Genomic DNA, 13,829 nt, shown 5'->3' on the forward strand with positions numbered 1-13,829 from the left:
TTAATAATTCAGTTGTAGTTAATTCATCGGCATTTTGAATTGGGAATTTTAATTCCGGTTGTAGGCTACCTTTCGATGTGCTTGTATATTTTAACAGACTTATTATTTGATCATTTTGAGTTTCGTTACATGTCAACAATGACAGCACTTTTGTTTGGTATCCTAAAAAATAAATATGAAATAAAAACAGTGTAAGTGCAAAGTGGTCAAATATATCGGAACAAGACTTAAGAGCGTGTACATTGGACGCTGTAAAAATACATGTTATGCCGACTGAACACACTCGCCGAGACAACGCGAGATGGGCACGCCATTTCAGTCATTCATTCTAATATTATAAATGCGAAAGGAACTCAGTCTATCTGTTACCATTTGACGGCCTCCTCGCCTACGCCTAGTTGGTAGTGCAACTGCTTACATAGCAGGAGATTCTGGTTCGAACCCCGGTAAGGGCATATATTTGTGCGTTTATCACAGATATTTGTTCCTGAGTAATAGATGTTTCTATGTATACAGTGTCCTTAGCCATTGGACAAAGCCTTAAATCTTAAATCCACATAGGGTTACTTGTCAGAAGTGCTCTAACGCCATAATTTTTAATTAGAACAAAAGATAAAAAAGAAAAACAATTTTGTAACAAAAGATTTTTCCAATAACCGACACAATAACAATAATCATACTGTATTAAACAATATTAGTAACACGTTACGTCAGATCAACGTAATGTGTTTGTATGTATGTGTCGGTGTTGGCACCTACCATCACGCACGTTTGTGCCATAACTGCCATAAGATATTTTTCATGTGAAAATGTTATTAGTGTCAAGCACAAAAAGATAATTAAATCGAATGTGAGATGTTCCATACTATTTAATGAGGAAGTATTTCCTCACTTGCTTTTAACTACATATATGTATATGGGCCTGCTACAAACTAAGAAATCGAAATTTGATAATTTATTCGTAACCACTGCACCAATTGTAAGTACTTTGTACGACTGTACTGGTTCTAGGTAAATACCGTAACGTAATGTACGATTCGGCTTTGTTTAATGGATAAGGACACCGTGTATCAGTACTATCAGTGTATTATATCTATAGGTAGGTAATTAAATCGTCGCCTAGTAACAATAGTATGAAGTCCCCAAATATAAAATAATATAAAAATATTTAAAAAATATCTTTTACACATCTACAAACGAAGTTGAGGTCAAATGCTATAGTTGTTAATAAGCAGTAATCGGACAACTCAGCGCAAAACTATTAAAAATCATTTTTCTACTTGTCGACTGTAATCTGTCAATTAGGACACCACAGACTAAACTATAAGTGCTAACTTTTCAGTGTTGGATACTCTATGGCAGTTCCGACTCAATTATAATAAGCTCATTATAGTTGACTTTAGTTAACTGTAATAATTTCAAAAATAGAACTCCAGGTATCGCAAATTAGTATAGAAATTGTACGAAGTTCTATTTTTGAAATTATTACAGTTAACTAAAGTCAACTATAATGAGCTTATTATACTTAATTGAAATTTTCCTGCATCCGATATGGGATACCCCCATTTGCCAGAATTTCATTTGCCATAATTTTATTTGCCACCCTATTCAACAATCATAATATTGTTTCTCATAACATCTTATGCCATAATCATTGTTTACTATATTAATCAAGTGCCAGAAACTTTGTTTCCCATGAAGTCAGTTTCCATAATGTCATTTGTCAGAATCATCGAAATCAGTAATTACCACATTCCATACCATCATTTGTCATCCAAATTAGCGACCCGAAAAGTCAATTTCCATAATGTGATTTGGCAGAATCATCGAAATGCGTAATTATCACAGAGACGACACTACTAGAAGTACTAAAAAGAATGGGATAAGAATGAATCTGCTATCAGAGAGTAGGTTAGGTTAGGTTAGAACTGTGACCACCTGAAAAATAAAACTGCTATCAGAAAGTAGGTTAGGTTAGGTTAGAACTGTGACCCCTGGAAAATGAAACTGCTTGAAAAGTAGGTTAGGTTAGGTTAGAACTGTGACCCCCTGGAAAATGAAACTGCTATCAGAAAGTAGGTTAGGTAATAATATGGGCAATAATTAATATGGCAATAATTGCTTATGGCGTTTGAATATTATATTAAACCATATTATTGCACTTAATAATATGGCTAACAAATAGTATGGCATTGTATGATTATGGAAGGTAATGTTCGGATAAACAACCAGTATGTCATACAATTTTTATGGTAAACAAATCATTCGGGCAAATGAAATTCAGGCAAGTTAAATTCGGGCATATGAATATTATGTTAAATGACTGTCGGGCAAACAATAGACAACCATCTGATATAAATATCAATTTCCATTTTCTATTTTTAGAAGAGATTATTTCTGAAAATATTTACTTAATCCAAAAATGGTTTTAGAAAACCCCTATCCATTTCAACAGATTTGGACAGACAGACAGACATGAAGAATCTATAAGGGTTCCGAGTTGACTACGGAACCCTAAAAAGGGGCCACTAAGTACTGTATTGTGTATTTTTTAGTACCTTTTGAATACATCAGACTAGTTTTTTATGTCGCTCGATTCGTCAATCTATACTCTGTCAACCAAGTCTGTCAGTAAATAAGAACAAACAAAACTATATGCATCCTTTTCTTTAGGGTGCTAGAGGAGGAGGAGTTTTCTTAGTTCTTATTTACTGACAGACTTGTTTGACAGAATATATGCGTCCAAAGTTTGAATTCATAGATCGACGAAACCAGCGACATGAAAAACTAGTTTGATGTATTCAAAAGGTACTTAAATACACAATACTTACAGTACGTAGCGGCCCCCTTTTTTATTTTTCGATAAATTTAAATAATCACGATTATTTAGCTGTGGCGCTAGTGTGCACATTGATGGGCTCTTTAAAAAATTGTATCATGTTCCATACTATATTTACTTTTGCGATGAGTTGTCCGATCACTGTTAATAACTTACAGTTAGAGAAGGTTAACCCGGTCTCATACTGTCCCGGCGGTGTGTATATGGCCGGCATTAGGAACTAGTCCCACCAAGAGCGAGGGATTGATTAGCAATCGATTATTTTCTGAATTTTCTCGTTCAAGAAACGAACAAAAGATATAGATCTCTTGTCGGTTAAAGAGACAGATATGTTTATTGTTGGCGTTTGGAATTCACGCTGAGAGACCAACAAGTGTATCTGAGCGCACATTTTGCGACAGACTTACGTGCACAGACGACGATAATGATGTATTTTATGATAACATTTGTGTGTGGCGAGTGGTTAAAGTATTCGCCCGTCGCTCTCGAACATTTACAGTCGCGAGACAAAACTATCGGAACTAAACACTCGCTTCTCGCTCATCGTCGGCGGTGGGACCAGTGCCTTAGTGACTGATTACTTTAGAATTAGATTTCTAACAAAAATATGGAGAGAGTAGGTAAGTACTAACATTTCCAATAATCAGATGAGAAGTACTAATAATAAATGGCGAAATAATAGTTTACTACGGAACCCTAAAAAGTACTACATACATCATAGTCATAATATATAGTATATTACCTAATACCTGTTAATAATCCCTGAATTCTCGATGGCGTTGCTGGCTCGTCGCTGCCGAGATTCGACGGTTGTTCATATCGGCACCGGGGACTAACTTGGCGTGCAAAGGGAGTTAACCGTCCGTCGCCGTCTTCTGCCAAATCTGACAACATACAAATATAATAAGTTTTTGGCAAAAAAAATATTTTTGGTACAAGCTTTTATCGCTGACTGCACTTTTCTTACGACAGACAACTAATACTCATCGAGACAATTCTAAAAAAGTCATTTTCATGACGCTATGATCCTTGGAAGTAGAAGGAATTTACATACAGGTCGACCTAATATAAAAGCTTGTTACTAAAACAATAAAAGCGGAAATTTTTTAGTACCTACTTTTTAATAAATAAAGATGAATCCAATCAAAAATCATCCTTGCTGTTTAAACTGTAGCAGCCTAGCAGGGAATACAGTAATGAACACCACATATACATACATGGGGCCGAAACGTGGACACTGACGGTACGGCTGGTCCACAAGTTCAAAGTCGCTCAGCGGGCTATGGAAAGGGCTATGCTCGGCGTCTCTCTGCGAGATCCAATCAGAAATGAGGTTATCCGGCAGAGAACCAAAGTGATCGACATAGCCCACCGTATTAGCAAGCTGAAGTAGCAGTGGGCTGGCCATATTAGCCGTAGAACCGACAACCGTTGGGGTAATCGAGTTCTTGAGTGGAGACCGCGTCTCGCCAAGCGTAGTGTAGGACGGCCTCAGGCAAGGTGGAGCGACGATTTGCGCAGGATGGCTAGCAGCTAGGGTGTGCAAACCGGTTAACCGAAAAACCGGTTAACCGAGACTTTTTGGCCTCTGTTAAAAACCGGTTTTTATAGCCTCTAACCGGTTAATAACCGAAACTGTATTTATTTCTCAAAATTTGGAAAATTAGCTATAAAAAGGCTCAAAAATACGTAATTATTTAATGTTTTGTATTAATAAAGATTTATTAATTACTTTTCATTGACAACATTATTATCTGTAATGATTTTATTTGAAAATTAGTCCCGAGTCTACTCATTTATACATTTTATACAATACAGTAGAGTCCGGTTAGTTTATTACGACGACTCGCATAGACCTAACGTCCAACCTCTTACAACGACATAAGCACAGGTATTTATTTGGTTTTCGTATGTTATAGTATGAAAGTACATCCGTTTATTACGACTCCGATTTTAACGACCAGCCGCTTTTTACGACACATTTTACACAGAATCCGTCCGTCAAGTCCGGTTGCAACGACGAGCGACAACGTTTTTAGTTTTACTCATGTTTTACTAGTAAATTGAGGAAACAAAGCTACTTCCACCCGAGCACGGCCCCCTGTCTTGCCTACAACAAGTAGCAAGATTTCATTGTGGCCATGTAACTTTTGAGTATTGCTTTTAAAATTTTAACAATTTGTTCGCCTCGGGTCTAATCTTATAAGCTAAATAGAACCCAATTTGTATTTTTCGATTGCGTATGAACTAGCTTTACTTACAAATGATGAGCAAGCATGCATACTAAAAATGACTTTTTCTAACTAAACTAGTCACAATAAAATAAGGTATTAATAATATGATAATAATACCCTGTAAATAAACCTATTGATTGAAATGATTTAGTAATAGAGATGTAGATATTATTTTTAATTAAAAGAAATGAAATTCGTTTTGTACGACATCCGACATCCGGTTAGTACGACGTAATATCAGCTGTTCCTTGAGCGTCGTTGTAACCGGATTCTACCGTATATTTCAAACTATATTTTTTAAAAGAAAGGTAAAATGGAGATCTTGGTTTTCTTACATCAATTGCTTGTATTACTAGGGGCTCTGGGAGCTGTAGACCTTCGCCACATGCCTAGAAAACGCAAAACTGACGTCACATTCAAACCACACAAGCCTTTTTTTGCAATTTCCTCATTTTACAAAATTTCCAAAAACTGGATAAAAATGATCTTCATCGTGCAAGTAATACCTGCTACGATATCATCAACATCAGAATTCTTAAAGGTAATGGTAATTATTGCGTAGTACGGCCATTTACTAAAAATCCTCAAAACCGGTTAATAACCGGTTAACCGGTTTTGAAAGAAAAGTCTCGGTTATTAACCGGTTTTTTAAGTTAACCGGTTTTTACAAACCCTACGTAGCAGCAGCTGGATGCGAGCAGCCGAAGATCGGAAACGGTGGCGTGAAATTGGGGAGGCCTATGTCCAGCAGTGGACTGCGATAGGCTGATGATGATGATGATACATACATGATGATGAAAGTTAAAGCGCCGCATGGGTTAAAATATATAAACATGGATATCTTACCTTGCAGTCTGTTGTCACTGTTTGTCAAGATGGGAAGCTCATCTGCTACAGTCAGTAATGAGAGGGTCCCTGTTGGCAAAAAACATTTAATTTAATATGAATTATATTTACTACAAGTATTAACATACATACATACATACAATCACGCCTGTATCCCATGAAGGGGTAGGCAGAGCACATGAAACTATACTCAAGTTTCAGTACAAGTATTAATACTATTGATAACACAATGCACGCAAGGGAGTTAATTGGAGCTTAAGTGGATATAATATTAGTTTCGAAGCAACATCAGACAAAGAACATATTCCAAGTACCGTAATATACCACACAACATTTATAGTGCTGCGGCATATGTAGTAGCAAAGGCTGGGACAGGCTAAACCCCCAAGTTAGCAATTTATTTAAACTCTATAAAGTTGGCCTTAGTATGTAATACATTATAATTTATAATTAGTATAATTACATGGTTCAACTAAAATGACTATTCACTTGTAAGCCGTTAATCAGGTATTTTGCGTGCCTGAAGAATCTATTTTATTATTTATGTCAAAGGTTACCTTGCCTGATTACCTTTTTAAATGTTATGCATTTTATGAAGCCATACCCAAATCTTAACTTTATCAGGTAAGAGTAATATGTGTTTATCTATTAATTATTAATTATAATTTACTTACTTTCTGCTATTGAAGCGGTTTCTTGGGCAATGTTTGGCTGAGATTGACGACTATCTGCACAAAACATAACATAATTATAATTTTTGAAATTTAAAATTACTTATCTTAGAACCCTAATATCTCAGTAAATATTAATGGAAGAGAAACGGTTTATGTAACAAAACATCCTTATTTAAACGTGTTCTATATGATTTATCAATATAACATAGAGTGGTAAAAAAATTCATCGTAAATTTTCTAAGTCTCTGGCGCCTTAGTAATACTATGGGAAAATTCGCAAGTTCGCACCACTCTAACTCCTAAATAAGTAGGTTTTTCAAACAACTTCATTCTATAAAAGATGCTTATTTTAATATAATCTTTCATGTTTTTAAAATACAAACACTCAAAAAAATTTTTGTTAAAAATTTTCTAAGTCCTAAAAGCGGGCCCCTTTTGCTATACCCAACCCACACAACATGAAAAAATAATAAATTAACACAACATAATGCATCCCCCAGTAAACAAGGTTATTAAGTAAACATATAGGATGGACTTGCATTAGTAGGAATAACCTGAAATTGTACAGTCAACCAATTTAATTAGTAGGTCACTTTGAATCTTTGCAGGATTCTTTGATGCCAGCATGTCTACTAAAAGTAATTAATTTATTTATTTATTTATTTTCTTTATAGGAGAAACAAACAGGAATAAATGTACATAAAACATAACATTCGAGTGGGTATAGGTCTACCCCCTTAAAAGTTCTCACTAAAACATATTTTAATTAATTTAGTTTGTAATTGTAAAATTTATAGTGTAATCAAAGTAGTTGCCTACTAAATTAATAGTTGACTGTACAGGTGCTGCAACTACTTGTCAACACTGTCATAACAAACTCTGTGTCTTTATATGTTGTACATATGAAGCCGACTGTGGGATATGGGTTAAAATTGTGGCGTAGGCGAGAAGCTGGCAACCTGTCACTGCAATGTCACAATTTTAGTTTTCTTTCAACCTCTTTTTGCCAAGAGTGGCACTGAAACTTGAGTAGTTCATGTGCTCTGCCTACCCCTTTATGGGATACAGGCGTGATGTGGTATGGCGTATGTTGTATGTATGTATATAAAGACACAGAGTTTGTTATGACTGTGTTTTGTATTTTATTGTAATTTTTGCCTTCCCTCAGTATGTATTAAGTTTCAAGCCCGCCATAGATGGACCACTTGAAGCAGTTCATCTGCTACAAGCTGCCCGTGTATGGTGAGTCTACAAACAGTTACACCCCCATAGACATACCGCATAAAGCAGTTCACAACAACTTCCGATACACCTAAAGAAAACAGTAATGAACTCATCTATATTATCTTGCCTTACCATGAGTAACCGAATTTAGGGGAGGTGGAAGCTGCAGCTACGGGAATGGGAGCTCTTCCATACCGGTCGCTACAGCCTCCTGTCCACTAGTCCAAGCTCGGAAAGCATCAGAACGTAACCTCCAAATCTGAGGACCCTGAAATAGGATTTAACAAAAAACAATGACCCTGAGGCTTTTAACAACCCTTGGCAAGGGTTAAAATCTTGCGCGTACAAATGTGAAACATACCCAACGCAGAAAAGAAGCCGGCTTGTGGTTCCGTGCATTCATATCAATGGAAGGGGTCCTCAGTCATTTTATGAAAATAAAATCGTGTCACAGTTTCGTTTTCTTTCAGCCCCTTATTTGCCATGAGTGGCACTGAAACTTGAGAAGTTTCATGTGCTCTGCTTACCCCTTCATGGAATACAGGCGTGATAGTATGTATGTATGTAAAATCGTCTGAAAATAATGTACAAAAGAATTAGCACTGAACGTATCATAACAAATTTAATTCGAAGATGGAATGTAAATACTTACGATTATGCGATTAAAACCCCTTGAAGAATTTCTCTCTAATCAATTGGACGTTGTAAAGTTTCCACTTTTCGTCTGGTGTCTGGGCATCAGCTAAAACCTTATCAAATGCTTTGGTTCCCTTAACGGGTGGTCAGGACTCTTCGCACCGCCTTGTCGTAAACCACTGGTTGTTCACTAATCATAGTAATGATACGGTTCCGCCGTCTTTTTCAGTAAATTGTGTCACGAAAAGGTATTATTATTAATCACATAGAGCACAATCACGGACGCGTACGACACAACAGGTACGACAAACCGAAAAGGAGGGAAAACGGCGTCACTTCGTTACATCAATCAAACTGACAGAAATGCGTTCCGTTTTCTTAGCTTCTTTAAAAAAAAACTTTTTTAAGTTTATTTCGATGTTATTGATTAAAATAAAAAACCTGTAATGATTTACTTTATATATCAACTTCCAAGTTACCTAAAAAGACGAAAATGTTTTTTTTTTTAACTTTATTAATGATTTACAACAAATTGATATCAAGAAACGAAATTCGTTATTTTTTAAGTCGCATCGTGTTGCATCCATTGATAGAATATAGTCAGGGGCCAAACGACCTCTTTTCCAAAAAGTCGTCGACATCTCTTCTAAATACCTAAAACAGGTATGGATGTGTTCCTCGTTCTCTCCAGATTACGAATTGACCTGTTTTAGTTTAAGGAGGAGGGACGGGTCGAGAAAAATGGGGAGAAAGATGGCGGCCGACCATCATAGATATTTATTCACATCTCGAGTCCTATGGCACCAATCTGTTCGTGAGAGGTGTCATTTGAAAGCTTATTAAACCTACTTTAATTGTTTTCAAATAATTATACTCATAAAAGTAACCGTTTACGAAATATTTGAAAATATGTGTTCTTTTATGCGTTTTACTGGTAAAAATGCGTCTAACTCAATAAACAATAACTTTACCGCGATTGATGTTATTATAAAATTTACGCGACTATTCATGCGCTTTCTAAAAATATGTTATTGGTATATGATAATATATAGTAATGTAGTTACGAATTTGGTTTAACACGATTCACTCCCCCGGTCGCATAGTCGTAGTAAAGTATTCAATATTTTTGAGGTTTGATTAATTTACGTATCCATTTGTAACAGGTATCATTTGAAAACAAATTAAACCTACTATAATTATTTGTAAATAACTATAGTCATAAAGGTAGCCGTTTACAAAATATTTGAAAATATGTGTGTTATAGAGCATGAAATTACTGGTAAAAAATGCTTCTAAATCAATAAACAACAACTTTTCCGGAATTGATGTTAGTATAAGATTTACGCGAAATTTTATGCGCTTCCTAAAAATATAAATTTTATTGGTGTATCATATTATATCACCAAGTACATAATTACAAATTTGGTTAAGTAGGGGCCACTGCGCCCGGCCACGCATGGATGCTGATGGCCGTCGCCAAATTTACTATATTTTTTAGATCCTGTATTATTTAACGATCAATTTGTGAGAGGTATCTTTTGAAAGCATATTATGCGTACTGTCATTAGTTCTCAATAATCAACTGTAGAAGCTAACAAAATATTTGAAAATATGCATTGGAACCGATGTGAGTAGAATATGCTTCTAACTCAATTTATTATATTTTTCCGCAATTGATATAATAACAAAATGAACGGCGAAATGTTATGACCTTTTCAAAAAATAAGTTTTGTCAGTATATTGCATAAACAATGAATGTTAATTTATCCAACATACTCACAGCGCACCATCATACATGAATCCATGTATGCATGGACCATCTTCGTTGTCTTTTTCATATTTTTTAAGATTGTATCTTGCTGCATGACCAATAAACAATAACTTTACCGCAAATAATGTCATTATAAGTTTTACAGGCAATTTCATGTGTATGATATTATACAACCAAGTAATTACGAATTTGGTTTAGCAGGTGTCACTGCACCGCAGTGATGTAAATAGGTGCTGACCGTCGCCTTATTTTATATATTTCTCAGATCCTATTTTACCATCAATTTGTAAGAGGTATCATTTGAAAGAATATTATGCGTAGTATCATTACTTTTTAACCGACTTCAAAAAAGGAGGAGGTTCTCATTAATAATTTTAGTCGTAATTGTAGAAGATTACAAAATATTTGACAATAACTATGTGTATTTTTACTGTGCATGAATAGCATTTTGCACTTGCACTGATACGATTAAAACATGCTTCTAGCCCACTAAAATTTATTTTTCCGCAATTGATATAATAACGAAATAAACCGCAAAATGTATGGCCTTTGCAAATAATGAGTTTTGTTAGCATTACATAAACAATTAATGTTAATTTGTCCACCATACCCACTGCGCACGGTCAATCGTTATATTATAAATGGATGTTCACCGCCGTTGCCTTATTTTTTCATAATTTTTTTTTCAGATTCTATTTTACTGATCAATTAAGTATATAAGTAAATGTCGATAAATATAAATCGTAAGATAAATCGATATGTGATAAATTATATTTATTGTGAATAAATAATCAGTGACATAAAATCTGAAAAATGATGAAAAAGACAACGACGGCAACGGTGGACATCCATTTATATGATGGTGCGCAGTATAAAATAAAATTAAAATTAATTGTTTATACAATACAAACTGAACTTATTTTCTGTGTAAATCATACATTTTTCCGTTTATTTTGTTATTATATCAATATTGGAAAATTATAATTTATACAACTATATATTATATTTCGACTGTCGGATATGGGTTAAATTGTGGCGTAGGCGAGAGGCTGGCAACCTGTCACTGCAATGTCACAGTTTCGTTTTCTTTCAACCCCTTATTTGCCAAGAGTGGCACTGAAACTTGAGTAGTTTCATGTGCTCTGCCTACCCCTTCATGGGATACAGGCGTGATTGTATGTATGTATAATTTATTGAGCTAGAAGCATGTCTTATCAGTGCCAATGATATTCATGCACAGTAAAATACACATATTACTAATCAAATATTTAGCAAACTTCTACAGTTTCGATATGAAGTATTGGGTTGGCACAAAAGTAATGAGACACTTGGTTTACGTTGTATATTTTTTATTATTATTACAATACAAAAAGCGTAGTCGATGATGTAATCACCATTAGCATCTGTGACTTCTTGCCAACGATCCGGCAAAGTTTGGATGCCTTTCGCCCAGAACTCTGATGGCTGTGCCTCGAAAAAGTTGTTCAACTCCACCTGTACATCATGGAAATAATTGAATTGTTTACCCCGCAAATGTCGTTTCAGGGCTCTAAACAAATGAAAGTCTGATGGTGCGAGGTCTGGAGAATAAGGTGGGTGGGGTATCGTCTCCCAGCCCAAGTTCTGCAGCTGTTGGCGAACGGTAGATGCGACATGAGGTCGAGCGTTATCATGTAGTAAAATTACAGTGGCTCGTCTTCGTCGTTTTTTCTTGATAGCAGAAGATAGTTCGGTGAGCTGTGTTGAATATTTGTTAGCGTTTACAGTTTCTTTGTGTTGTTTGCATTATGCTGTTTCATGAACTATTCATGAAACAGCATGCCTAGCGAGTTCCAGAAACAACAAAGCAAAACTTTTAAGCGGTTCTTTTGACTCAGCTTCAGTTGAGTTGGTGGCGTTTCTTCTCGAGGCAGCCAAACAGCACGACGTGTATCGTTCTCATAATAAATCCATGATTCATCTCCCGCAACGGCGTAACCAGATCAGTCAAAAACTCTTTACGTCGGGGTCGCAGCAAAGGTGATTGACAGATGGCGACACGGACTGCACGACTGGCGTCGGTAAGGATGTGCGGTACCCATCGAGCCAAAACTTTTCGATACCCAAGCTCATGCAGATGGTATTCCACAGCGTGGTGACTGCAGTTAAGTGCTTCCGCTAATTCACGAGTAGTAGCATCAGGATTCGACTGTAGTTCGCGGCGTAAATCGTCATCATTGAATGCAGGTGGTAGCCCTGAGCGTGACTGACTTTCAAGGCTCCTGTCTCCTGAATCAAAACGGTCAGACCATCTGGACACCGTGGCATGGCTTGTACTTCCAGCGCCCAATGCAGTGTTGATATTGTCAGCCGCAGCCCGCGCACTGTGGCCTAACAAGTACTCGTATAAGTAAAGTGTTCGAACTTGTCGCTCGTCCATTTTATTTCAATCTAACTAAACCAATCACGAGGGCGGCTTTATGTACCCTCACATTAGAAGTATCTAGAATGTTCTACAACATACTAGAATATCATCGAAAACAATTAACTTAAGAAAGGAAATGTATAGAGTTTTGTAGAGTGTGTCATTACTTTTGTGCCAACTCAATATTAAGAAATAGTGATAGTACGCATAATATGCTTTCAAATGATACCTCTCACAAATTGATCAATAAAATAGGATCTGAGAAATGTAGCAAATTTGGCGACGGTCAGTCAGCACCCATTATCGTGACAGGGTGCAGTGACCCCTGCTAAACCAAATTCTTAATTACTTGGTCATATAATTACATACACCAATAAAACTTATATTTATAGAAAGCGCATGAATAGTCGCGTATATTTTATAATAACATCAATTGTGGTAACTTTGTTGTTTATTGACTTAGAAGCATTTTTACCAGTACTTCTGCGATTCATGCTCGATAAAAAACACATATTTTCAAATATTTTGTAAACAGCTACCTTTATGACTATAGTTGTGTAAAAACAATTATAGTAGGTTAAATTTGCTTTCAAATGATACCTCTCACATACGGATCCGTAAAATAGGACCTCAAAAATATTGAATACTTTACTACGGTCAGCGCCCATTCATGAGACCGGGCGGAGTGACTCCTGCTAAACCAAATTCGTAATTACATGGTTATATACGGTCTGGCGCAGTCGGTAGTGACCCTGCCTGCTGCGCCGCGGTCCCGGGTTCGAATCCCGGTAAGGGCATTTATTTGTGTGATGAGCACAGATATTTGTTCCTGAGTCATGGATGTTTTCTATGTATATAAGTATTTATATATTATATATATCGTTGTCTGAGTACCCACAACACAAGCCTTCTTGAGCTTACCGTGGGCCTCAGTCAATCTGTGTAAGAATGTCCTATAATATTTATTTATTTATTATTATTTATTTATATATTATTATATACCAATAAAACTTATATTTATAGAAAGCGAATTAATAGTCACGTAAATTTTATTATAACATCAATTGCCGTAAAGTTATTCTATATTGAGTTAGAAGCATTTTTTACCAGTACTTGTGCAATTCAGCTCGATAAAAAAACACGACAAACACCTATTTTCAAATATTTCGTAAACCGTTACTTTTATGAGTATGGTGATTTA

At 35.8% G+C, this 13,829-nt stretch overlaps 1 protein-coding gene across 1 annotated transcript in view; it reads left to right on the forward strand.

The window, feature by feature from the left end:
• The window catches only part of LOC125226881, a 128,161-nt gene that overhangs the window by 24,132 nt on the left and 90,200 nt on the right, over window positions 1-13,829 (forward strand). The window lies entirely within an intron of this gene.

This window comes from Leguminivora glycinivorella, chromosome 6, assembly GCF_023078275.1.
Source record: "Leguminivora glycinivorella isolate SPB_JAAS2020 chromosome 6, LegGlyc_1.1, whole genome shotgun sequence".
Lineage (NCBI taxonomy): Eukaryota > Metazoa > Arthropoda > Insecta > Lepidoptera > Tortricidae > Leguminivora > Leguminivora glycinivorella.